This window comes from Phyllostomus discolor, chromosome 3 (genome assembly GCF_004126475.2).
Source record: "Phyllostomus discolor isolate MPI-MPIP mPhyDis1 chromosome 3, mPhyDis1.pri.v3, whole genome shotgun sequence".
NCBI classification, from domain to species: Eukaryota; Metazoa; Chordata; class Mammalia; order Chiroptera; family Phyllostomidae; genus Phyllostomus; species Phyllostomus discolor.
The window spans coordinates 169,958,194-169,985,833 of NC_040905.2; positions in this window are offsets into that span (position 1 = coordinate 169,958,194).

Consider the following 27,640-nt stretch of genomic DNA (forward strand, 5'->3'; position numbering starts at 1 on the left):
AACAAATGCCTTAAATTATTAGCTGGAAACAACACACAAAACTCATTATGACTATAGAGCAGTTGGTAATATATAGATATATGCATCAGTGATAACCAAGATGAATTAAATCCTTAAAGTCATTGTATACAAAGTAAAAAAATAAACCCAGGGTTACACAAATTAGATATCTTGCTACACACAAGTACATACGGCTACTTAGAATTCCACATCCTCCCTTGGGGTTCTTGGTAACATCATGAAGACCTAGGAACGTGATCCACTGAATGATGCAACTAGAATACAATGTGTCTGGTCCCAAGTGCTCTTCAAAGAAGAAAACTTGCACCAAAATTTGTAAAGACATTTACATATTCCCACATTGCCATTCTCTACCTTCTTCCCAGGTAAGCCTGTAATTCAGATGCAACATCAATCCACATGACAGAATAAGAAATCAGAACCATTTTAGAGAAGCAAAAGAGGTCTTTAGGGGTTTTACTGTCTGCAGAATTATTAATTAGGCTATAAAATCTACAGAGATCCCAGGCCTCCAGAGGGGTGGGTACACAGTATGATTTTTCAGAGTCACACAGCACTTCTCCACAAACTCTCAGATTCGTACTTTAAACAAACAAAAAATATTGTGCTGTGTATACTTTGAATCAGAAATAGCTGCAAAGCAGTTGTTTAATGGCTTAACAGGCTATAAAAACAAATTGTGTGGAACACACCACTGGTTTTCTCTTTGGAAAACAATAAAATGTAGGATGCTGACAACTGACTCCCTGTGACACACATTTCTGACACGGAGAAAACCTAAATAAATAAAAAACCATAAGCGCATATAGGTCTCCTTCCCTCCTTCATCACATTGTTTACAGAGAATAGTTTACCTGAATTCAATATGATGATCAGGCTCCACCAACAGTAAACTGCCCACAGACACACAACACCATTGCCTTTATCTGCTACCCCTGTGGACAGAAGCATGTTGTATGAATGGATTTTCCAGAAAAGTAAGATGATTGAATTCCAAAATGCTCATATTAGTGGAGCTTAATAAAAGTATTTCTGAGTTGCTGATGTTTTAAAATGCCTCTACAAAACATAATTTTATCTTTCTCAGGCTTTGTACTGACACATTTCTAAATTTACTGCATGGGGTGGTTCTCATTTAATGGACTCTTGATCACATCCTCCATTCCTGCCCCAGTGCCTGGTTTCATTCATTATTTTAATGAGAACTTCTCTATTCCCTCCAAGCTCCACAAATTCTGGACCCAGTCTGTCCAGCACTGTTTTAGGAACACAGCAGAAAATCAATAAATGGTTGTTCAGTCATTGTGGAAGTTAATTAATGATTAAATGAATGGATCTGGTGAGAGGGCAGGGAAAGCTTTAGCAAAAAGAAGTGTCTGAGATTTCCTAGTATGGGTAGTATCTCTGGCATCTCTGCTTATATTTTTATTTTTATCTTGCTGTGTACATCTCAGACTGAAAATCTGTTCAGTCTTCTCGCACTTTAATCTCTAAGATCCAGGCCCCATCAAGTAAGACCTTAATTCATTTTTTTAACTGACACATTTATAGCACCAGATTCCAACTGAAAATTAACCACTAACTCTCCCCAGGACCACTGTCAAAGTGTGTCCTGGGCATCTCCAAAGGCGACATCTCAAATGTGTTCCAGAAAAGGCATTGTGTTTCTCCCACTTTGACCTCTCCATCTTGCCAACATACATGCATATCAGCAGCTGACCTTGTCATTGACTTCACCAGGAACATTGGTTGTCTGACGGCATCTGTCATTTCTGCCCACTCTGGTGGAAAGACGGTATCTCTGCTTTCACCCTGTAATGTTTACACCCAAGGATGGGTTTGGAGGATTTACCTATTTTTTCAGTGGCATAACTGAGAAGGGTAATTCTAAAGAAAGCTGACTTGAAGGTTTGGGGAACATTGGAAGGGACTACACTGCCCCCTAAAATCATGTCCTGTCACTGACTAGGCATGACTAGTGCAGACTCCTCCAGGACCTCACGTGCTCCCTGCGGACGGACAGGGGCGATTCCTCCCCTCTGCACCCACCCCACTGTTCCGGTCCCCACGAGCACTCTTCACACCAGCATTTGCACACTGAGGCTGGTCAAACAAACAAACTAACCTCTCAGTCCTAGACTGATGTGGTTTATCTGACTCTTGCCCCAGGCATAACTCCTGAATTGTCACTTTCTACCCTAGGGCTGACCTTTGCCATCCATGGCAGTGGCTTCAGAGTATGTCCTTTAATTTGAAGAAAAGTCTGATGTCACCTGAATGTGCAAGATTATTCTACTTTGACTAGAGCTTGGAACTTTGCTTCTTTGTCCCCCATGCCTCCACCCTCAGCACCAGAAATCTAGAAGCAATATATATAAGCAGGATGGATGTAGGAAAATCAGCTACTTACTTAAGAAATAATTGAAATGTGTTCCAAAGTTACATCACTCAGAAAATTATCTCAGATAGATTAAAGACCTAGATAATTAAAGCCAAATATTAAAATGTTTAGAAGAGTAAGAAAAGATTTTTAAATAAAATACAGAAAATACAATCCATAAAAAAATCTTAATTCATTTACTACATGGAAATTTAAAATTTCTACTCAACGAAAGGCTCAATAAACAAAAAGTAAAAACAAGCCATGGAGTGGGGAAGAATATTGGCAACACTTGTCACAGAAGTGAAGTAGTATCCAGAATCAAAAAAAATTATTCAAATAAATACGAAAAATACAATTGGCCTCCCGTCTCTTCAAAATAGGCCAAGTTTATGAATAGGCAAAAACATAAAGGGCCAATAAACATGAAAAGTTGCTTACCTTAGTAATAATCAGTGAAGTAAGTATTAAACTAAAATACCATTTCACACACAGGAAACTGGCAACATTTGAACTGTCTGACAATAGTAATACTGGTGAGTATTTGGAGAAATGAGAATATGCATTCACTCTTGTTTGCAGTGTAAATGGTACCACCAATACAAATTTGGAATGTTTAATAAACCATTTAGAGATTTGTATTAAACTTGAAGATGTACTTACTTGGTATTCAGCAATTCCATTAAAGAAAGTCACACACTCATGAGAAGGCATGTATTGTCCACTACAGTTTTTCTTTTCTTTTAATACTGAGAAACTGGAGAAAACTGAATGCTCATAAACAAAATACTAGATTAATGTAGTTATGTTGTAATCATATAATAGAATACAGTGGTGCAAACGAGTATACTAGCTTTACATGGATCAACATGGCTAAAACTCCAAATCATGTTCAGTGAAACAGAAGAGCATTGTATGAGTGCACAGGGTACAACACATTATTTATATAAGTATTTTTAATAAATGAAAAGAACTGCTGTATACTGAGGATGCATGCATTTATAGTAACAGTATAACACATACATGGAAATAACAAACACAAAATTTAGTATTCTGTGGATCATGTGTGCATGCTTTTATTGATTTTGTTAAAAATATATAAATGCTTACATGGGAAGTGTAAGATGTAACATGTAAATAGAATGCTGATGAAAACATGATTTTTAAAAATATTTCAGCTTAGGTTTATGCTCTAAATATGGTATTTCATTCATTTGAGCTTATAAATTTCCTCCATTTCTGTGAACTCATCTTTCTGTGAAAGGATGAAGAAATGCTTAAGGATGGCAAATATTTATCATAAAATTCATGGTTTTGGTCTAGAAAGAGGATGAATCTTCAAACTCTTCAACTAGACAAACCAGGGGTTAAAACATGGGGTTACAGAAGTTCTGCGTTGTTTAAAGTAAAACAAAAGCTGACAATTGGGAACATGGAAAGAGAAGAAACCGTTTATATAAAATGTTAAAATCCTGGGATTAGTCACTAATTAAGAAGCTCTACACACTTATGTAACACTTTATTTAATTTTTAGCAAATGTGTTCAGGTGCCTATTCTAAGCCAGGCACTTTAGATGCCAGACATAAAAAAAATGACTAAAATATGATCCCTAACTTCAGATGCTCCTTAAATGAGGCAAATAATGATAATTGTGTATATACACAATATGCAATTCTCTCTTTTTGTAAAGTCTTTAACAGGGTGAATGTGGTTTTTTTTTTTTCAGATCAAATATGTATTTGGATAGTTCTGCTAATGAACCTCTTTGCACAGCTGGCTACTCTTCTAAGGAATTTTCATTATTTGATTCTTTGAAGCCATCTTGGTCTATTTTGTACTATTTCCTATACTCAGTGGTCTTCACTAGGTTTCACTGTGCCTCTTACTCTTCTGCCTGACATTTTGATTTCCATCTGTGTTTAGAATTGCCTAGGGATTTTGTCATCTCAGAGTAAGTGAGAATAGAGCAGTTTATAAATTCAGTATCTTGGGAAGAGAGTTTAACACCTTTGGAGGGCACAACTTCTACTGTCTTAGTAGTGCTTGCTTTGCTGATTTAGTGTCTGGAGTGTACTCAGGTGACTCATTCCCATTCAAAGTCCTTACTGGCAGTCCCCTTCACTGGACTTCTATGGGCAATGTGTGAAAAGGTTTTCCAAAGTTTAAATTGCCATAAGTGGTGAAATGATTTTACAAGATGATATCTTTTTAGTTAAAAGTATTCTCACTCTACATATTTCAGAAAATTGGGGAAAGGGACCAAGTATACGAAAACTGTTCTTTGGAACAGGAGCAATAGTGGTCTTTGATTTTGAAATAAAAATCAAAGGTGGTGTTTTTCCCAGACTACTGAGCATGATAGACATGAACCCAGTTACTGTCTATATGGAAAACTGCTGTTTTCTTTACAAAATTTTATAAACTATTCCTTCCATTTAAAGAAAGTTAACTTGTTCACTTTTCCTTCACACTGCTTTCCATCTTATACTACAAACAAGAATTTGTCAGGGAACTTTTTATTAAAGTATACATACAGAAAAGTACACCAAATAGAAGTTTAAAGCTTCATGAAGTTTTACAAGCTGAACATCAGCAGCATTCCATGCCCCCCCATCATTCATCCCCCTTCCAGTCTCCAGTGTCTTTGCCTGAAGGATAACCATCATCCTGACCTCCAATGCCATAATTTGGTTTGTTTTAAATTTTAAATAAGGGGATGAGGGCTCTTAGAGTACAGGAGCCCTGAAACACCAATTCAAAAGAACCTATGCACCCCAGTGTCCATAGCAGCACAATTTACAAATAGCCAAGTGCTGGAGCAACCTAAGTGCCCATCAGCAAATGAGTGGATCAAAAAATAAAAACTATGGTCCATTTACACAATGGAATTCTATGCAGCAGAGAGAAGGAGAGAGCTTATACCCTTTGTGACAGCTGGATGGAACTGGAAAGCATTATGCTAAGTGAAATAAGCCAGGCGGTGAGGGACAAATACCATAGGATCTCACCTTTAATGGGAACATAATCAACAAAAGAAAAAAGCAAACAAAATATAACCAGAGACATTGAAATTAAGAACAATCTACTAATAGCCAGGGGAGGGGGCTGTGGGGAGAAGGGTTTTCAGGAACAACTATAAAGGACACATGGGCAAAACCAAGGGGAAGGGTGGAAGCAAGGGAGGTAGGTGGGTTTGGCTGGGTTAGAGTGGAGTGGTGGGGAGAAAATGCAGACAAGTGTAATTGAACAACAATAAAGTAATTTATGAAATAAACAAACAAAAAATAACCAAAATGAAAAAATAAATAAATAAAGGAATGAAACAGCACGTACTCTTTTGTGGTTGACTTCTTTTGTAACACATTGTGCTTGTAAGATTTATCCACATTCTATTTGCAAGACCGACCATGTTGTGTGTATTTATTTCATTCATTCTTATTGCTATAGTGTTCCAGGAGGGGAATATATCACAATTTATTAGTTTATTGTGATGATAGAAACCATTTATATAGTTCTTAGATGGGTCTGTTATAAATAGTGCTTCTGTGATCATTCCAGTGCACATTTTTTGATGAATGTGTGTACATATTTCTATTAGCCATATGAATGTCAGCTTGGAATTGCTGAGTCCTAAAACATTCATATGTTTAACTTTAGAACTTTCAGTTAGTTTTCAGCATGGTTGTACCAATTTATAGTTTCACCAATAAAGTAAAAGAGTTCTTTTGTTTTTCTCACACCCTTTTTAAAAGTTGTTATTTCTGCTTTTGTGTTTTAGCTGCTGTGATGGCAAGAGACAGGTGGTCAGATACATCCCTGGCTTTATTACCTTAAGTGAACTTGGTTTGGGGAATGTTGCTTAGCCCATTCTCCCTTAATGAAATGAATCTACGGCAGACTGAGTGTATTCATCCACTGAACTCCTTCAGAAGTGAATAGCCTCCCAACCCTCAGCCACCTCCCACCAAATGCTACAAAGGATCTGAGCTCACAGTTCCCATGGCCTCTAATAAAGCAGGTTTTGCCAAGGCTATCTTTCTCTTATTTCCTTGGGAAGAGATGCTACAAGATTTTCCTTATCAATCCAAACAGTTTTTGCCTTCAAAAATCTCTCAGTTATTATAATGTCTATGGTTTGTTCATAATTTTGGAGGTGGTCTAAAAGTGGTTGTTTATATCTGTTTATCTTGTGGTGTATGTCTTTTATTTTATTTTTCAGAATTCTACTTTTCATAGCAATAGTTGAAAACTGAAAAAAAAAAAAAACCAGAATGTTTTCTCTATTGTCACATTACTAGAATTCCTTCTTGGTCAACAGTGTAAGTCCCTTGACCCTTCCAAACCTGAGAAGAAAAGAAAAGCCTAGGGAGAAAATTTTGAAATCATTTATTATTTTCCATTGCTTTTGTATTTCATTTGCTCTATTTCACTCTCTCTGTATTTTTCAACTAATACAATCCTATTCATTTTTACTTACTTTAAAATAAATAATTATAGCAATAATTCTTAATTTTATAGAAGGCATCATTTTATTATAAAGGTATTTTTGGTAATAAAAGCTTAAGGTTTAACAGTGACATTCTTCCAACATTTCACTGAGAAAGTTTGAAATTACTCTTTCAGTTGTTAGGGGATCCTATGAATTCTGAAAGTGAATTCTATATGCAATTATCCTTCAATAACTAGTCTCTAAGAAAAATAAAACTTTTTCCACACTTAATTTACAGACATATTTAAAGTTGTAACTTTATTTTGTTTATGGTATTTTAATATATTTACATAGTTTTGTGCCAATTTCATACGTTTTTTACTTTATTGTTACCTTACTATTCAGAAGTCTTCTACTTAGTCTTCTTAATTGTTCCTTCAATATTCATAAATTTTTGAATCTCTATTTTTATAGATACATATAAATTCCAGAATCATTTTATATCTGCACTTCATTTGGATTTCATAATTTAACTTTTATGTCTTATATTACTCTTGCTATATTTAGCTCTCAGAATTTTATTGTTTTGTCTCTACTATAAATGGATATGTTCTTTCCACTTTAGTTTCAAATTTGTTATTATTAGGGTAGAGAAAAAGCTATTGATTTTCAGAAGATGTCTAGTCACAATTAATTTTAGGATTTTTCAAGAACTACTGGGAAGAGATACTATTCCCCCTATTTCTATTTGATTTAAGTGGGTTTAAGTCAATCTTATTTTTCTTTTCTTATCAAATAAAGCAGGCATGGAAATTTGAATTTGACTATCTCAGCTGATGCTGATGCTGGGAATCTTCAGAAAAATGCCAGGTGACACTCTGCTATCATGGGGAGAATAATTTAATGTAGAACTGAACATAAAAGAATGTTGAAATGTTATCAAAGATGTATAAGATGAAACTGAGATTGCTTCACTAAAGAGTTGAGTTTTAAGAGATACTAACATAGCCATGGCCAGTTGGCTCAGTTGGTTACAGCATCATCGGATACTCCAGGGTTGTGGGTTTGATTCCCAGTCAGGGCACATACGAGAAACAACCAATGAATGCACAAATAAGTAGAACAGCAAGTCAGTTTTTTTCTTTTTCTCTCCTTTTCTCTTTCTCTCTCTACAATCAATCAACAAAAAAGAGATACTAATATAAGGCAAAATAGGGGGCCTCAATGCAAGACTGTAAATATAAAATAATTCAGTTTTGTGAAAGTATGATGAAGCACACTTTCATTGTCTGTACAGTATAAAGTTGATATATTAATATTTCCTTCTACTTGACAACCACAATTTTATTAATTGAAAAATCAACATTAGTTATAACATTAATGTCATAACTATGCCCTTTTATTTAAAGTAACTATTGCTTGAACCTGCTATGGTGCTCTGAGATGTCTTCTGTATCCATCTTGTTTGTCCAGCTGACTTATTTCCTCATTACTGGCTTCCTGACAAATCATGGCACAACTCAGATTTTGTCTGTGTTCAGCTTTAGAGTGACTTTGAGACCAATCAACAGCTTTCAAATGCTTGATTATAGTTGGGATAATATTTAAGAGATGCCTTTGCTTTCTGTTGAAAAATGGTTGAGACACCAGTAGGATAAGACTGACCATTTATCACTCAGGGTTTCAAAAGATAATTTCTGTTCCATTCAATAATCACTTATTTGTTCTTTCATTTCACTCTACGCATGTTTAATTGGGTGTGACTACAGTCCAGGCACCTTTATAGACACAGCAGAAACATCATCAGAAAAAAATAGCCAAAATCTTGCTCTCATGGAACTTAGATGTATGTCAAGTAATGGTAAGCAGTATGAAGCAAAGAGAAGTGGAGTAAGGAGGGTAGTGAGTAACAGTGGAGAGGGCCAAGTGTAATACTGAGGAAAGTCCCCTTTGAAAAGGTGACTTTTATGCAGAGAGTTGTAGTGAAGTAGGAACTAAATGGGAATCTAAGGAAAGCAGATTCCAGACAAGTAAAAAGACCCTAAGACAAGAATGTGCTAAATATAGTAAAGGAGGAGCAAGGAGGTCAGGAGGACTGGAGTAGAATGAAGATCCTGGAAAGAAAGAAGACAGGTAGTGAGGGCTTGATCATGAGGGATATGACATTTGTTTTAAAAAACACTCTGTGTATGAGAATAGACTGTACATAGAAGGGCAAGCACAAAGGGCTATTACACATTTGCACAGTGATCCTTGAGAAATAACATGGAGTTTTTCAGTGCAGAGGTCGTTAATGTTCTTGACAAAATCAGATTAGAAAAAATAAATTTTATGTTTAAAGAGAAAATTATTCATGTTCTTTTTGTTTTTTTAAATGAATAATAAAAAAATTATTCATTTTCTCTCTTTTTCTGTAGCACACTTTTCTGGTGTTTTTGAATTCTAGGGCAAAACCAGTGAAACGGTTATTGAAAAACCAGTGAAATGGTTATTGGAAAACAGACGAGAGACAATGGTGGTGAACCAGGGAACTCTAAGTGAGAAGTGGTTGAACTCTGGATATATTTTGAAAATAGATGAGAATTTGTTGGATGTGAAACCGAGCGCTTGTGTCTATCAGTGTTCCAACAGAAATCGTATGGCACATTAACTTAAGGTAATTAGCCCTGACCAGGGTGGCTCTGTTGGTTGGAGTATCGTCCCATAAAACCGAAAGATTGCTGGTTCAATTCCAGTCAGAGAACATGCCTAAGATGTGGGTTTGGTCTGCAGTCGAGGCACATGCCAAAGGCAACTGATCAGTGTTTCTCTCTCATATAGATGTTTCTCTTTCTCTCTCCCTCCCTCCTTCCCCTCTCTCTAAAATCAATAAACATGTCTTAGGGTAAGGATAAAACAAAGATAATTAGAAGTGTGTTTAATAAGAGAACTATTTAGAAAGATGTGAGCAGGGTATAAGGAAGCCCAAGGAATAATACAATGCCCTAAAGACGAAGAGATAATGTAGATCTGCAAACTTGGAAGTTGAAAGTTTAGTATACAAAAATTAAAACCTTCAGAGCAGCCTTAAAGAGAGTAACTAGCTCGAATCGACCCCATAGGAACATAGACAAGGGGATCAATACCTTGACCTCACTCTCCTCACTCCCTCCAATGTTCAGCAAAGAATCCCCATTAACTGGAACCAGCTGTGAGACAAAGGCCAAGGGAGAACCTTGATTTATTCCTACAGGTCAGTTTGCATCATCATGAACCAGGGTGTAGAAGCTGAAAGAATGGCCTGAGGGACACGTGGAAGATATTTGGGAAAATCACTGTGTGATTTTCAACCACTGTGCTACAAAACAATTTTAGAACATGCAACACCTGACTCTTTAGTCAGGGGCACTGACCTCTTTTCCCTTACATTGTCAAGTGAAAAAACAACAACAGCCAACACAACAATAGTCATCTGCTGTGAATGAATCAAAATTATACCTATTTTTGTCATATTGGCAAAAAATATAACATATTTTTGGTGAGTCACAGAATTTTAGTAATTATGTGTGCCATGAGATGAAAAAAGTTGAAAATCACTGTTCTTTGCTTGTGTGAATATAACTGCATGAAGATAGTGTGTGTGTGTGTAAAAAGGGATAGATTCAAAGAAATCAAAGTTCAGTTTGGGATAAAACAATGTTAAGATGGCAAATTGACAGCAGATGTGAATTTGAAAAATGTATGTCAGTAGTGCCAAGGAGAAGTTAGAACCAAACATAACCAAAAGCAGGTCCAGCTACCTGCCGCTGCAAAAGCCAGTACTCAAGGGGCAGCTGCTGATATGAAGGAACGTGGTTTATTTTCATGTGCCTGCCACTTGGAAGATGGGAAACTCATGTCCCAAAGCCCGTCTCCTGGGAAGATGGGGGACTCACGTCTCAAAGCCCTTCTCCACATCTCATTGGAGGCAGAGATTGTGATAAGAAAGGAGAGGGGAACAGAACAAAGATCAAAGAAGGAGTTGCAAAGTTCTCTACTTGCAGACCAGCACAGTCCATTCTGATAAGGCAGGTGATTGTCCTGTGAATGTCATCCTGTTTAGTCATCGGCTTCATGTCATCCTGGCTCCACAATTAAAGGTCAGCAAATCTCCTGCAGCAGGGATGCCTGAGGGTTGGAGTCTGTACTTTTCAAAGTTACTTCCTAGGATTCTTATACAAACACACTGTTCATGTACAATCTACATATTTGTCAGAGTCCGCACTTACAGAAACAAGGTCAAAAGAATGGTGGGATGGGTTATGATTCCCTACAATTACAATTTTCCAGTTACATGAAGATATAATATTAGGAATTTAAGTAGATATTTGGTATTTAAACCCTTTGAACTAAATGAAATCACCTAGGCAATGAGTATGGAGAAGAGTATATGAAAATAATGAAGAGAAACCAGCAAAGAAGACAGCAAAGAAAATTTTCTTCTAAAAGCTGTGAGTCATTAGTATGTCAAAAGCTTTGAATAGTTGTAGTAAGATGATTACTAAGAAATCATATTACATTGTTCAGTGTAAAGGTCATTAATAACCTTGAAAAGATTAGTATAGAAAAAATAAGTTTCCATAGAATCCTGCATTTTCTAACCTTCTGGGTTATCAGATTTTAGTCTAGTTCTATCTTTTAACTCTTTGTAAATGTAGGTATCTGATAGGTCAATTCTGATTTGTCTAGAAGTACTTAATTGACATTTTCTGTCCAGTTTGGTAGTCACTTAATTGGTAATGGGAAAAACCACAGTGTTGTCTCCATTTGCAATTCATTTTGTAAACAAAAGTTCTACAGAACTCTTCTGAGGTTTAGAGCTTTATTCTAATATGATTTGCAAATCAGATAATGAAGCCTTTAGCATGAACAGAAGACACACTCTAGGGTGGGAAGAATAAGGCAAGGGTTTAAACACAAGAGTTCCAAGGTGGAGTTGCTGCTCAAGGGGATGGGTTGCTAGGAAAACAAGACTAGAAACTTCCATCATTCATTTTCTGATTGGTGGGGGTGACTGGATTTTCAGGGGTCTGCTGACTCAGTGGTCAGGAAGTGAGGTTGCATGATAAGAACAATGGGCAGTTTTGGCTGACTCAGAGTCAGCAGGTAGAGTCCCCAGATATGGCCAACATCCATTAGAGTCATAAGACATGGTAAGCAGAGACCACGGAGGTCACAAGGTAGGGGCCAACACCTCAGTTTCCCTTGGAATTTGCAAAATAAACTAGCAAAACAAGTTTCGTAGTGAAGTGGACAATGCAAAGAATGCAGTTCTTCAGGTAGACAGAATCAGAGTTTAAACTACAAAATGGTCCAATCAGTTGAGCAGTGTCAGAGACCAGACTGAAGAAAGTTCCATATATTTGGTTACAAAATTGGGATATTAGGATCCTCGACTTTGACCTTCCTTTACAACATAGAAATGTGCACTAATGCCATGTTACCGAACCTAGATTTAATACCTGATCTAATTGCTCTTTCTACCTTTCCTAAAAACACAATTGTAATCACCAGTCTGGTATTTTCTTGTCAATCACCAGCAAGGTGATCTGTCCCTATGGGACTTCTTCTTCCTTCTCTTCCTCCTCCCCCTCCTCTCCATCGTAAAAAAGGCAATCTGCCTGATCAAAACCCTGGCCATTCCGCTTCCCCCAAAAGATGACCTGGTCTAAAAATAATCTTTTCTCTTGTCCCATCCTTCTTATAAACACCTCCCATTTTGGACCACCCCTCAGAGTACCCTTTGAGTGACTGGAGTGGATGCTGCCTGGTTCATGAATAGCTTAATAACGTAAATTAGATCAAACTTACTTGGCTGAATTTTGTTTTTTAACATCTCATATTATATGAATAAAATAAGTTCTTTAACACGTGTTCATTTTCATATCTGTGTGAGAGTCATGATTTTACTTTTTTTCTGAAATTATCTTTTAATATCAGTTTTGGTGTAGGGATGTGGGCAAAAGACTGACTGAAATGCGTTTAATAAAAAACAGGGTCAAGATAGCTGATTTGATATTCAGAAAAATCTTTTTGGTGCAGCAGACTGAAAAATGTCAGTACAATTTAACAATCACCTTTTTAAAACGTGAGAGGAAAGCAGGGGCTCAAGATGATTAAAAAAAAAAGCAGTCCAGAGCGGTGAGTACAAGACCTGCCCCTGGGACGGGAAACAGAGTATGGGGCCTGAACGGCAGCTGCTTTTGCTAGGATTCTCCAAAGGGCAAAATCTCCAGGGAAAGAAGCCTGCCTTTCCTTCAAACAGGAGAAGGTGAAAGTACTTGCTGCCTGTTTGGCTTTAGCTGTAGTTGAGGCAGAATGAAAGAAGAAAAAGTTAACCACTGAGAATTTCTAAGCACGGGCTACACACACCTTATTTGTTTGAGGAGCTGAAACAAGGCAGGTTTGAAGAGAATATAATGAGCTAAAGCAGTAGTGGTGTGACTCAAGACAGGTTCTTGTCTTGGTTTTTGTCTGACACCTCCTTGTCACTCTAACACAGAAGGTTGCAAATGCTAACTTCTCTGTTTCATAGCACAACTCAGCTGTGAGGGTGTTTCCTGATTCACATTACAGAAGCCCAACAAACATGACCTGTTCCCCCGAGCACAGAGCACACTGTGGGTAATGAGAGGATGCAGAGCCATAGACTCTACCCTCTTGAATTCCCATTTCACACAAATTGCCATGTTACATGGCATTTACTTGAATTTTTATTTTCTCATTCAATGCTGTAGTTAATATGCTTCCCCCAGCAAGAACATCTAAAAAAGAGAGAGAAAAAAAGAGAGTTGTTTTTATATCTTCTCACATTTTTTTCTTTTATTTGAAACAAACATTATTTTGCTTTGTTGAGAGGGATGGTTATTTACATTAATAATCCTTCCAGTGGGGGAAATCTCAGAATGAGAAACTAAACTTGAACTAAAATATAAATCTTAGTCCATAATCTCAGAAAATGTATTTATTTTAAAAATAAACTTGAATGTGTCTCTGAGCTCTAATCCCATAAGAATTCCATCTGAATCTATTTAGGCCCTCTGCCCCTTACACTTTTCTTAGGAAAAACAAAGCATTTTGGGGAAGCTCTTTGGTCTTGCACCCATTCAGTTGCCTCTGCGATGCCTTGTCTTGGCTCATAAGGGTCACTGAAATCTGACATCCTTGGGTTTCTGTGAGGGAGGAAGCTGTGGTTTCAGCAGGGAATTTCCGGATGCACCCTTCCCATTCTCCATGCCCTGGAGGAGGCCTCCCTCCCCACCTCCTCTCTTCCACAAGGTGCCTACCTCCTGTTGTCCTCCCAGGTACAACCCCTTCCAGGACTCCAAGGAAAACAATGATGGTTTCTGTCCTATAGCAAAATCTTCCTATGAGGCAACAGAGTGCAAAAGGGTAAGTGGGGAAAAGTGCACCAAGGACAAAACACAGTTTAACATCTCAATCCATTGTGCTGACTCACAGCTTTTACTGGAGTACCCTCCCCTCACAACCTGAAATACCTGATAAAGGAGCACAAGGACTAACACACCAAAATCCGTGGGTGACCGAAGGAGCGCCCTAAACCTCCACCGGTGGCCTAGCCTTCATAATCCTATTACTGCACAATCGCAGTCCTTTATTCCTGAAATCTGAAACTGGGAGAAGGAAAATTCAAATTACAAATGTCGCCACACATGTATTTAAAAATTATGTTGTTCTATACATGCAGATGCTTCATGTTCTCTGGCAATCTTTCTAAACCCTAGCTGTATCCTTCAGGACATTAAAGAAATGAAACATCTCTTGACTCATGCAGATGAGACTGAGGTACAAAGATCTTGGCAGGAAAATATAAGCAGATGATTGTTGCTTTTGGTAAGAAACCCATGGAGTTATTTTTATTTTTTATAAATGACTTGTCAAATACTCATTTAAAAATAAATTAAAGATATTGTTGTACTGAGAATGACAATTTATCATTTCCTGACATACTAGGAAGTCTACCGTGTAGCATCATCAGTGTCAGACAGGTGACACTTGAATGAATAAGGCTTTGCTGGAGACTAACTCGAGCCAGGCATGGAGTGTGCTTTGCCACCAGGCAAGGCTGGACAGGTTCATGGGATTTGAGCAGACGGAAGAACATTCATGGAGCCATTGGGATGTTAGACTTGTCTTTATTCAAGGTGGGAGAGCCACGCATGCGGCAAGTTGCATGTCTCTCTGTGTGTTACCTGTCCTGTGTGTCCCCTGTCCTCTCTCTCTCAGCGGGAAGCCTCTAACTACCATATATGCTAAATACAGACAAAGCTGGCAGGGTGCCAACAGATATTATGCACCAGAGCTTCATACTACACACGTAGGCCCAGTCTCAAGGCTACGGGGACACTGCTTATCAGGCCCATTCTCAATGTTACGGGAAACTGCTCCCCTTAGTTGTCCTGATACCTGGGTGAAGAAGCCAGACTGACTCCGTCTGCCCTACAGAGTGGCTGTTCTGCCAGGTCTTCAGTTTCTTGGGGATGTAGAACCGTGTTAATTTGTTGAGAAATGTAAAAGTCGGTTTGTTTTTGTTTTTTAACTGTGCTCGTGTTCTTAACTAAAACATATGATATTGAAATTTTATTGTTCTCATTTCTTTTTTATGTCAGTCTGAGAAGAAAACAGGTTGGGCAAGTGAGCATCTTTAAACCTCTGTTTTTGTTGTGTTGATTATGTGGAACTGGGAATCTCTGAAGTCCCATCCACTTTGTACTCATGCAGTGGCCATGGAAGGACAGCATCTTGTACATGGTGACACAGACCTTAGAGGAAAAGCACTGAAAGGGTGTAATGCAAGTGGACATTCCAGCATTCCCTCACAGCTGCACCACATTTCAAAAAGGCTCTTTTGTCATAACATGGCAGAAAATATAATTTAATGTAAAGCCAGCACCACTAACAGTCAATGCTCAACTCTCAGGGTTTGATCCGTTGTGGGGGTTTTTGTTTTGTTTTTGTGAAGGAAAACCCGATTAGCCCTTTTGGATATTAAAATATATATACTCTAGCACCACCTACTGGCATTGGTTTATAATGCCCCAAATTACAAGAAACTTAAAACCCGCAATCTTCTTCTTTCCCCAAAACTTTTATTTATTTTCTTGCTATTGCTCCTTTTAGGATCCTTTTATTTCCTGTTGCTTATATATTTATGTTTCTTTATTTCCCTTTACCTATTAGAAATACTCTGTGACTTTAGCAATATAATTCTCATACACAATTGTCTAAAACAAGCACTTAATTGTTGGACAGATTAAAGATAGGAAAAAAGAAGTACATACCAGGTCATACGTCTTCACCATAAATATGATGACTCATGGGCAATTGGATTGAGAAGGCATTATTTTATACTTTAAATATCAATGCTTAATATTAATAGTACTTCCACACCCAGACTCCATTGAATCCTGGCTTTTGCACTAATTAGCTGTGATGCTGCACAACTGCCCCAAGACTCTATTTTCTCACAAAATCAGTGGTGAGAAAACATAACTCACAGCAATGTTGTGAGAGCTGAATGATGCATATGCACATAGACATTCAAGCAGAACACCTTCTGAAGTACATGTGCAAAAATGTTTTCCATTATGGTTACCCTTTGGAGGACAAAGTCCAGGTTTTCACTCATCTGTATATCAAGAGGGATATACACAATAGGAATTTAATAAATGCATTTTATATTAAATATTTGGAAAACATGAAATTATTTGCAAATGAACAGTGCTACTATTCCCACCCTTGAAATTCCAGTATTTTTCTTAAAAAATACCTTTGAAAATAATTCATCAGGATGTCCTGTCTCAATGCATAGCAGAAAAGTGCATTGTGTATAGTACAGTAGAAAAAAAATTATTAGAATGACTACAACCAAGCCACTCTGCTAATCACTCTGTAGATATTATTTCATATACTGGACAGAGGGTCCAGAATCTTGATTTCTAGTCTCAGTTTCATTAGTAACTTTGCAAGTAAAACTTGAACACTGCCTCCTAGAGCTCAGTTTCCTTGGGAGAGGGGTGGATTATGCCGTGTCTACAGTTTCTTTCAGCTCTGTTATCCTTACTAAGATTCTGCCAGCCTTTTGTATGAAGGTTAAATGGTATAATTCAGCATTTATACTGACTGTCATTGGTTCTCTTCATTCTGAAGTTAAAGGATCAAGTGAGATGGAATTATAATTACTGCAGCAAGAGGTATCAAAGGTCATATAGCCAACCTCCATCCACATTTAAACACACAGACACACACAGAACAGTGAAGTATTCTGCCCAAGATCATAACAACAGATGCAGCAATATTAAGAGTTTATTCCAAAAGATTTGGAGCAGGTGGAAGATCCGACTTTTGTATACTTTAGCTTCTCTGTGATAAGAACAAGGAAGAATGCAGTGCGGGGGCAGAAGTGTATGTGTTAGTCTTAAATGTAGTTGTGATGTTTTTAAATGGCCATTATGAACTGTACATCTGAGAAAATCTAAAAGCACTAAGCATTTAGCTTACAATATGTATCTTCAGAAAGATTCTGAGGCACACTACTCTGAGACAGTTTTTGAAGTAAGAAATCTTTTCTTTCCTCTTTTAAAAATTTAAATATATTGTAGAAAGTTTGGAAGAATACAATAAAGTCACCCATAATTACATGACTTTAAACAATCACATAATTTAAATATTTCTGATTTTCCTATGCTTGTATGGTATATATAGTTGTAATCATAGTGCTCATAAAACATTTATGCTACTTGATTACACTTTTTATCATATTATTACATAGTCTCTATAAGTATCAAATGCTTGCAAATTTCTGTAGCAAATAATCACAGTTTATGTTAACTGCTCCTATATTGTTGAGCATTAAAATATTTGCCTTTTTATCTTTTCTCTTTCTTCCTTCATTCCTCTCTCCTTCTCTCCTCCCTATCCCCTCTCATTTTAAACAATCCATTGCACGCATGGTTTTCCCTAAATTTTATAGTCATTTTACTAAACAAACTGCCAGACTGGTTGTCAAATTGCTTTGTCAAATTGCCAAATTTTCTTTTCCCAAAGCGTTTAGAATTTAATAATGCCACAGAAATTAAAATCATACAAATTTTGCTCTACTGCCTACTGCTCCAAGATGACATACAAAACAATCTCAGGGGAGCTCCTGGTTGAAAGTGCATGGCCTATATGTTTTAGTTATAACCATCATATTTTTCAACATAAGCTTGGAACTATATTAAAAACTTTCTAAGAATTGTTAAAAGTTGGCTTCAATATATATTTAGAGAAATGAAATGTTTACATATGGGTCATGGTGTTGGTTACACATGTATATACATTTGTTAAAACTCATTGAGCAATGCACTTGAAGAGTTTGTTTTATTGAAAAAAGTTCACTTTCATGTTTGTTTTTGCAATTTTATTTTTCAGTTGCAGTTTACATTTGTGGAGGATACTGGCAAGCAGTATCCATCACTGCTTCAGATGCTCATCAAAACATGAGAAAACATACACAGGGACAACCGAGTCCTGTGGAGAAATACGGACAAAACAGCCACTCTCTCTAGTGGAGAGTGCCCCGAGCCCCCACCTGAGTAGGCTTTTATTAAGAATACAGACACAGTTTGTGGATTACAGTCTGGCAGGGAAGATCAAAAAGGATAGGTAGTTTTCAAAGGGTCTGACAGAACTCCTGCTGGGATTCTGGGCAGAGTTTGGGGTTTTTTCACTTAAAAAGACTATAGGACCTAAAAGGCTAATCTCATTTCCTGCCTGTGCCTTCAAATTCTAATTCAATAGCATCCTCTAGCAAAGCAGATCTCATAGGATCTTGCATATTCTATGTCCCAGGCCTGATTCCCCCGGGGGTCCACCGACTCTGGTCTGGGCTGCACTGCTCCTGTTATTTCTGCAGGCCTGAGTGGGGCAGAGGAGACAGAGACAGCCAGGAGACTTGGATTTCTCACAACTAAGAATAAGGACTCAGGCTTTGACACATCCGAGGGGGCAGGGGATGATGTGGATCACACCTTCATTTCCACAGCCCCAGGAATTTCTTCCTTGAGGCCTCCACGTGATCATGCCTGTCTTAGATGATTCCCCCCTTGGGAAATCTTACCCATCATTGGCTAACTGATCAAGCATTGGCGGCTGGCACAGAACAGGCAGCGTTCATGCCAGGGAAATAAGTTTTGTCTAGTGGCTCCTGGTTTGGAGGTCTCTCACTTGGCCTAAGTTGTGGCGGGTTACAGCTTCCTGAGACCAGGCAGGGCAGACCCCAGCTTACACTGAATATTATTTTGTATTGGTTTCAAGTGTATGGCATTGTGGTTAGACAATCACATGTGAATGGCAATTTAAGTTTTCCTAATCCCACTATTATTAACGTTTTGGTACATACACTTCTGGAAAATCTTGCACGCATACAGATCCCAAACTGACATGCACAAAATCAACCAACAGCTCCCTGAAAATAGTGTGTTTTTTTTTCATGGTAGTATTATATTGTTACATGCATGCAATGAAATACTCTAAGTAAAAATATTAATTTAAACACCCAAAAGAAAAGGTATTCATTTTAGTGACCAGTTCATTTTACTGAAATTACAACACAATAAAGCTGATTAAAGCATCTAGTAGATAGTAAAACATTCAATAAGTATTTGTGAATGTACAAAGACATAGAGAATCATAACTGTGCATTTTGATATTGAAATTAATGCATTCTGAGTAACATAGTATATGAAGTAAAATGGCTTAAAATTTGGAATCCCATTATTTTTAAGGAAATAATATTTTCATGTCCTTAGATATATTAAAATGGGGTGATTCTTTTACTAGTTATGAGTTTAAATTCTCAGATTTCTGAAAATAAAATTACAACATTGAGAAAGTTAATATTCACATAGAATCAAAATAAATATGTTAAGACACGTTATATAGAAATTTGGCAATGTATATTAAAAGGCAAAAAAATATAACTAAAGTTTCAAACTATTCCTCTTTTTGCTTTGCTTTTATGAGATTGTCTTTTTTTTTTTAAAGATCTTATTTATTTATTTTTAGAGTGAGGGAAAGGTAAGGATAAAGAGAGGGAGAGAAACATCAATGTGTGTGGTTGTCTCTCACGCTCCCCCTACTGGGGACCTGGCCTGCAGTCCAGGCATGTGCTCTGACTGGGAATCAAACTGGCCACCCTTTGGTTCATGGGCCAGCACTCAATCCACTGAGCCGCACCAGCCAGGGCTATAAGATTGTCTTCTTTATGCAAATCTCTCATAATGTATGATAAATTAAGAGTTAAGATATCACATTGAAAGCAAAAAAAAATATTAACTAGTGATGGATATAAAAAAATAAAATCCAAGAATTTTGTGTTTCAAATTCATAACTCTTTAAAGTGCCTTTCAAGATCCACTGGTACATCCTTACAAAACACTTCATGGAATCAAGTGTTTGTCCTTATACAATTGTCTGTTTTCTTGTGTTCAAACACCTCAGCATTACTTCTTAAGCAGGTAATGGATTCTTTGCTATGCAGCTGTAATATCACAGTATAAAATGTGGATATGATGAAAATTGATTAGAATTTTGAACTTTCTACTTACCACAATTCAACTTTTCTCTTCTAGCATTAGAAACACATGGACAAAGCTTAAATGGTTGATAAGGCTGGGAGTTGGGAGAAGGACTCAAGAATCAGGAAAGGCATTGCATTAGATATCACTTGAAAGCCACATGACTCTGAAATTGAATTCTCAGTGGATGCATTTTTATTCTCTCCTAATCCAATGAGCATGTAACACTGACTGTGTTTCATATTTACCTAACCCTTAAATGTTGGTTTGTAAATTTTTAAATAAATTCAAACCAGGTGGCTGCACCCTGATTTTTGCATCTCTTACGGCTATAGAAGCACCAAGTCATCTTTTAACTCACCCCATGAAACTAAAGAAAACTGCTGTGCTTTGTTCTCATTTACTTATGTACTATTATAATACAAATTGTATTTTCATGACTATTTTTAGCAAAATAAAAATCACATTGAATAAATAGTCAGTCTTTTCTCAAATTTTATGTTGTTTCTTTTCAAAGCTATAAAAATTGTGCTAAACCGGCCTGCATTTTCTATTGACACGTGGATAATTTTTGGAAATATATCTGGACATATATTTTAAGAAATTATTCAGCTGTTTTATTTTAAGACATATCTAATGTGAAGGGTTTTCCATTAAATGTCATTTGCCCATGCATGTTCTCTAAGCTCCAACCATTTAAATTATTCAGGTCCTAGGCCTCAGCAGTCCCACACTTAGGGAGAGTTGTAAATACTAATTCTGAGAACAAACTGGACCATTAGTCTGGCATTAACTTTGCCTAACATTAACCGTCAACTATTGCCAAAAGAAAAAAGAGAAAGAAAGAAAAAAGAAAAGCATAAAATTTGAAAAAGAATCATGACATTTAAATGTTTATGAAGACATTTATAACATTTATATTAACAACAGGATACTTTATATATAAAGATGATAGTGGATGTCCTAACTTCACCATCTGTTTTTACAGTAGGCTGTGAAGATTTAAGATACCAATTTATCAACACTTTCTTGCCTTTATCATTTTAAAAATAATCAGCTGCTTTAATTAAAGGCCAATGAGGGACTTATACCATACGACCCACACAGAAATTAAACCTATGATCCTGATGTTCTAATCAACTGCACCCCAGACACAAACTTCAGGTTAATGACAGGAAAGGGCACAAGAGAAAGTCTGTATTAAAATATCACCAAGTTTCTTTCATCACATTACTGTGCATACTTTCAAATTAATATGTTACATAGGCAATGCTTTCCTCTTGTAAAAGTTATGAAAAACATGCATACTTAATTTATTTCCTTGCTATAGGTTTAATTCACGTTTGGGAAGGCAAATACAAGGGTGGGCAAAAGTAGGTTTACAGAATAAACTGTATCGCAATACCCACAGCCATAAACCTACTTTTGCCCACCCCTGTGTACGATTGTCTGCACATCTGCTAAATGTTTCTCTGAAGAGATAGGCTGGAGTAAGATGTACCTGAAAACCATAGGAAGTTCAGGAATACTATTCCACCATTCACTATGACTATGAGTATGGGTAGTGTCACATAAACTCACTATTTTTCCTAGTTTGAAATGTGAGTATTAGACCTCATGAGGATTTTGTAAAGCAGGCCCTAGAAGGGCTAGGTTTCCTTGGGTTTTCAAATATTTGTCCCTCTAGACTTCCAGTTGCTGTATTCTAGCACCAACAAGGCATCTCTGTTTGTCATTATTATTTTTGTTTCAAAATGTTTTATATTTTGGGTTTTAGGAAATAGGATTTTCCTTGAAGAAGGAAGCCTCTAGTTTCTGAAAGTTTTGAAAAACATTGGTCTGAATTAGCACTGATCGTTGCTAGGAAGGGCAAGGGTTTCAATGTCTGAACAGTTCTAAAGGTTATTACTAAATGTTATTCTTGCCAAATGTAAACATGAAAAATCATGTTTTGTTTTGCAGATGCAGCTGTGAACAGGATGAGCTTGTCAGGAACTCAACTGGGGTAAGTGTTGCCAAATTCAAAGAAGAAATCAACGTGCAATTGACCAAATAGTGTACATAAGCAATGGTTAAGCCTCTGTTCTGGCAGCCAGAGTTTTGGACGTGAATCCACTTTCTGCTTTGCTTGCTGCAGGTAAATAAAACTACTGTGTGACTATCCTGCACCTCAAGCAGCAAAACCCTCAGAGTTCAGTAACACTGGTGTTTTTCCTAGCTCACCAGCTCTTTGCTCTGGTTTATTCTGATTTGGTGAGCCATTTGCCCCAGCACACTAGACCAGGCAATAAAAACAATGAATGGATAAAAATCCCTGCCTCTAGTTTCCAGTTACCAAAGTTTTATTTAAACATTGTAATTGATATTTACCTTGCTTGCTAAAATTTTTAACAATAAATGGATTTTTTTCCCCTGAGGACCATTCAATCTCCTAGGTTCATTTTCACTTTGTAAAATCTAATTACTGTTTCTCATTTAGTAAGGATGAGAAGGGTAAGGATGGTTTCTTTCTTTTTCTTTTTTATGGGACTAAAGCCCTTGGTATGTGTTGTTCTAACAGTATAGTCTCCCTTCCTCTATTGTGTTAATAGTCGGAAAAAAATATATAAGGTTAATTTTAATTTCCAGCTGATAATGTTTTATGATCTATGAAGTAGAGGCAAACTATAATACTCTCATTTGCTAAAAAACAGCAATAAGATGTACTTATGAAAAGAATCATGTATGAAATGACAAATACTTTAAATTCTGAGATGTGTGTTTGAAATACTTTTTTTAATGTTTCAGAAATGTTGTGGGGCATGGCTTAAAACTGAATTGAGGGGTTTGCTGCAGTTGTAGTAAGTCTTTTTGAGTAAATGAGTTTATTTAAGGGGAGCAAAGCAGCTTGCAGAATTACTTCATAAAATATGATGCACAGACTTTGAAAGGATATTTGGAAATATGTTTCACAAAAAGTTTCTACTTGCCCACTAAATGGGCAACAAGGAAAATGGGGTAAATATAAAAAGAACATTTCATGAACTAAGTAGTCAATATTAGTGTAATAAATAAATGTGCAATAAATAGATACATAATCATGTGTTGTGTTTTAATGTGAAGTGTCTTAAAAATGGCTTTAAAGATTTTGCATTTTCAATTATAATTCTAAGACACTTCCACTGTATTCCTTTCCCAGATCTTGTCAATTGAAAAGTATCATAAAAGCAAAATATACACCACATCTACCATTGATTATCCATTTGTCTTCTATAAATAAAATTATTCTCCCATTAAAAAGCACAATTATTTTAATTAGAGGTCTAATTGTTATAGGAACATCACTATATTACCATAAGTTTTAGTTGCATAGAGTCTTAAAATCTACAGTGTTAAGATTTTCAGCAATTAATATCACAACTAGTGGGAGTCATATTTTTATATATACTTTAAGTCACAATTTACTTTTACAGTTGATATTTTCTATGATAAATTAAAATGATTTTAGCCAACTCTTTTCATGTTTAATTTGCTATGATGCTATGAATCATTAGTGTTTTAAAGAAGTGTAGAATGAGAGTATCAGTATGAGGAGACAAAATTAAACTAAATTAAAATTCATATTTATAATAGCAAACTTATTTAATTTCATTTTTGTCATAAAATTATCTCCTAAGTTTTACAAAGTGAGAGTTAAGTGTTTCTTAAAACATATTCATGGGTTTCTTGAGCTTTGAGCCTAGCTTACTAACTCATTAATTTGCAACTCACCTGATATCTTTCCATTCATGGTGATTCATCAGCTCCCACAAAGTTTAAAAAAACAGAGAAATATTTAATGTGAAGATGCATTTTGGGGAATACCATACACATTTTTGGAAACACAATTCAGTTATAATATGACTACTTTCAGAACACTTTTAGCTCTTTAAAGTTCTTTTCATGCTCTGTTGTACCAGAGATAAACATTTACAACGCCAGCATGGGAAACATTCTTTCTCCACAATATGCACAGCAGTCTCGGTCATTTATTCACTTATTCCACATTAGGTCTTGGAAACACAACAGTTGAGGTTGTAAATGAAATATTGCTTATATGCAGGAATCTTGTAAATGAGAAAGTAAATTTGAGAAGGCTGTGTGATAGTAAGAGTAAAATAAATATTTGTTATATTGAAATGAATTTAAGCAGTTAAATATAGCAAGGGAATTAATGCCAATTTGTGAGACAACTTATGGTTACTCTCACCACTGAAGATCAATAATTATATTAGTAATGGAAGATCAATTATAGCCCTGGTCTTGTAGCTCAGCTGGTTAGAGTGTCCTCCTCCCCATCCACCATTATTGTGGGTTTGATCTTCAGTCAGGGCACATATAAGAAGCAACCAATGAACACATAAATAAGTGGAACAAATTGATCTTTCTCTCTCTCTCTCTGTCTCTCTCTATCTCTATCTCTTTTCCTCTCTCTCTCCATATCTCTCCTCCTTCCTCTCTCTAAATGAATTTTAAAAGTTTTTTAAATACTCAATTATCTATTATAATTGATAATCAATAATCAATCATAAAATTGATTATTGAGGGAAAAAGATTTCTGATGAAGAAGAGAAGGCAAATAAAATGTACTCACAGTTTTTCTGTGGTCTTAAAGGATAGTATTGGTTAAGAAGGTTACTGCCGGTTTTGTCATTCCAATGTCAAATAAACATAACAGTGTCTTTACTTTTTTTTCTTTCTTAGGCCTAATGCAGTATTCTGTTTTTGAGAAAGCACCTTATTAAGACAACAAAGAGGGGTTTTCTGTTTTTAATCCTGAAAAGATCAATTTCAGATATATGCTTCTTATTTAGACATAAATTTTACCATTTTTATCTAATTTTTTTTAAAAGTGAGAGAAACTATCTTGCATGTGAAGTTACATGTAGGAAACATTTTGTTTTGCCTGAAAAGTAATTCAGATACTGTGGTTGTGTACCTAGAAGAACGTTAGTTATGACTGAGCCTTAATCAAGAGTGTCTTGTGTATCTGCTCTGTGCCTGGCTCTAAGCTACTGGCTATGGGAAAGACAGGAAAATAAAAAATACAGTCTTAGACAATGAAATCCTTATGTCCAGTCTAAGAAGGCATATGTGTGTACATGTGGGCTGGGAAGGTAAACAGGTATCAGGTATTAACTCAACCCATGACAAGCAGGTGCCTCAGGCTAGAGTAGTTTTTTCCTTTCAGGAATAGAACATTCTAAGAGTGAAGCCAAAACCCAGTGAGCAAGAGGTGATAGGGCTGATGGCTGGAGTTGGACCGACCATGTGTGGCACTGCGTCAGGGCTGGGCCTTTTCTAGGTAGAAGCACACCTGGACATGGAGTCCGAGTGAGACTCGATTAGAGGAGCAATAAAGAGCAGCTCAGCCTGAGCAGGAATAATCCTCTGTCACCATGAGTTTGGGTTTTACTCTCCGTGGCCAGTCACCCCTGCCATAAGTCCGTGTAGAAGGGGAGCCAGCCATTTAAAGACTCCAAAGCAGCAAATAACTTACTGTGTGTACATGCGAGGGAGTAGTTATGGAAAAAAGGATCTACAAAGCAACATAATTATTTCTTAACATGTAATTTTACATACATCACATGCATACCCACATGTACATAATAGGTATGTATAAAATTATTTTAAGTTCCAAAGTTTTGTGTTTAAAATACTACTCAAAGATCTCATGAAGATAATTATAGTCTTGTTGTTTTACTTCCTTTACTGTGTTGTCCGTCTTCCAGTTTACCCTAGGATCACATCTGAATCATTATCGCCCAAGATAAACTTTGTCTTAGTTATAAGCAGTGATTTGGTAGACTTCTAAATTGGAAGATACATATCTGGCTTTCTCCCCAAAGTCAGAGAGAGAGAATAGATCTTTGTTTTCGGAGATGCAGCTTTGAAGATTCTCACACTGTGGTGTAATATGAATCTACAGAATGTGTTGTATTACCTAACAGCCAGAACCTATATCTCAACATGATTGTGAAATTATTTTTCAAAGTTTTTTTAGGAGAAAAAAATAAATCTGTAGAAGAAAATGACATATATGCATTTGGATATCCACGAGACAAATGCCTTCAAAATATTCCTTATGGATATCAAGCAAAATGTTAGTTTTAACTTTTTAATACACTGTCTTATTTTACAAATTCAAATATGAGAAGGGTATTTATTTGAAAGGCTACCAGATTAATGTTAAAAATTGCTTTAGTTATTCCAGCACCATGAGACAGGATTACTTTTCCAAACTTGTTTATACTCTTGTTCTGCTTCCATGTCCAAATCCCAGGATATCATCTTCCCTGGGGACACTGTTGCATTTGGATAGCCATATGCAAGTTTCTAATCTTTCCAGACTTTTTTCCAGTTTCACATGATTTTTTGCCATTTACCAGCAGCTGAAATAAAAGGAAGAATAGGGAAGAACTTACAACAGTTATCATTAAAAAATCACTGAAGATATTTTATTAATAAAAAATTTTAGAATTTAGCATACTCACAGCATTGATCAAGAATATACTTCATCCGTTTGTTTATTCATTGTTCAACTCATTCATTTGATATTTATTGACAATTTACTACCTGAAGAATGCTTACATTAGAGCCAAAAATTCAATGATGATAGTATGCCTGATAGTGAGGGAGAAGAGCAACAAATAAACAACATCATAAACAAACAAACAAACTGAATACATACACTAACATAATTAAAGATTGTAATAAATACCAATAAGGAAATCAGTAGGGTGCTATGGTAAGGAATTACTGGGCAGGCCTGATCAGGTAAGGCTGGTGAGGGAAGATTGCTCAGAGGAGGGTGTGTTTGAAATGAATCTTGAAGCATAAAAAGAAGTTGACCACGCTGAGATGGGAAGGCTGGGGTTCCTGGTGCACAAAGGCCTGCCTCACATCTGTTCCCTCCTTCATGGTTTTCCTTCTGCTGGACAGGGCTGCCTCATTCCCACCCCACAGCCTGATCCATACTTTCCTCTGTGTTAGGGCTCAGCTTAGGCCCCAACTTGTTAAGAAGTTATTCACGTATCTTTAGTTTTTTTCTCCAGGATACCCTTTCTTCATGCTTCCCTAATAAACCATAAATACCTTTCTGAATACACTTCCTTTTTGCACCAAAATTTTATGTTCTTATGTCTTCCCCTGTCTCATTCCTTTAAAAAAAAAATCTAGCACTTCATTTTATA